The 1,235-nt window shown below is 40.0% G+C and overlaps 1 non-coding gene across 1 annotated transcript; it reads right to left on the reverse strand.

Moving 5' to 3' along the window:
• Positions 1-721: 721 nt before the first annotated feature.
• Positions 722-829, reverse strand: LOC148555490 (small nucleolar RNA R71). The gene has a single exon (XR_015888285.1). It is a non-coding gene; the product is annotated as a small nucleolar RNA R71 (small nucleolar RNA).
• Positions 830-1,235: the final 406 nt, after the last annotated feature.

Here is a 1,235-nt window from a genome sequence, read left to right on the forward strand (position 1 = left end):
CTAATTATTTATTCATCTACTAACACTTCTCTTCATCTCACTTCACTGCTCCTATCCTTACCCTTGTGTTTGGATTCTTCATTTTTCTTCACCCCTATTCCTTTTCTTATTCTACTAACAATAAGGAACCTCTTTACTGTGACATAGAGGATTCCTCTTCTTTTCCTTTTCTCTTTTCTTTCTTATGAGCAAGGACAAAGAAAAAGGCATTCTTGTTGAAGCTGATCCAGAACCTGAAAGGACTCTGAAGAGAAAACTAAGAGAAGCTAAATTACAACAATCTAGAGACAACCTTATTGAAAATTTCGAACAAGTAAAGGAGATGGCAGCTGAACCCAACAACAATAATGCAAGGAGAATGCTTGGTGACTTTACTGCACCTAATTCCAATTTACATGGAAGAAGCATCTCCATTCCTGCCATCGGAGCAAACAATTTTGAGCTGAAACCTCAGCTAGTTTCTCTGATGCAGTAGAACTGCAAGTTTCATGGACTTCCATCTGAAGATCCTTTTCAGTTCTTAACAGAATTCTTGCAGATCTGTGATACTGTTAAAACTAATGGAGTAGATCCTGAAGTCTACAGGCTCATGCTTTTCCCTTTTCCTGTAAGAGACAGAGCTAGAGTGTGGTTGGACTCTCAACCCAAAGACAGCCTGAACTCTTGGGATAAGCTGGTCACGGCTTTCTTAGCCAAGTTCTTTCCTCCTCAAAAGCTGAGCAAGCTTAGAGTGGACGTTCAAACCTTCAGACAGAAAGAAGGTGAATCCCTCTATGAAGCTTGGGAAAGATACAAGCAGCTGACCAAAAAGTGTCCTTCTGACATGCTTTCAGAATGGATCATCCTGGATATATTCTATGATGGTTTATCTGAGCTATCAAAGATGTCATTGGATACTTCTGCAGGTGGATCCATTCACCTAAAGAAAACGCCTGCAGAAGCTCAAGAACTCATTGACATGGTTGCTAATAACCAGTTTATGTACACTTCTGAGAGGAATCCTGTGAGTAATGGGACGCCTATGAAGAAGGGAATTCTTGAAATTGATACTCTGAATGCCATACTGGCTCAGAATAAAATATTGACTCAGCAAGTCAATATGATTTATTAGAGTCTGACTGGAATGCAAGCTGCATCCAACAGTACTCAAGAGGCTTCTTATGAAGAAGAAGCTTATGATCCTGAGAACCCTGCAATAGCAGAGGTAAATTACATGGGTGAACCATATGGAAACA

The sequence above is a fragment of the Arachis ipaensis genome, chromosome B6 (assembly GCF_059453495.1).
Source record: "Arachis ipaensis isolate K30076 ecotype BB chromosome B6, ASM5945349v1, whole genome shotgun sequence".
Lineage (NCBI taxonomy): Eukaryota > Viridiplantae > Streptophyta > Magnoliopsida > Fabales > Fabaceae > Arachis > Arachis ipaensis.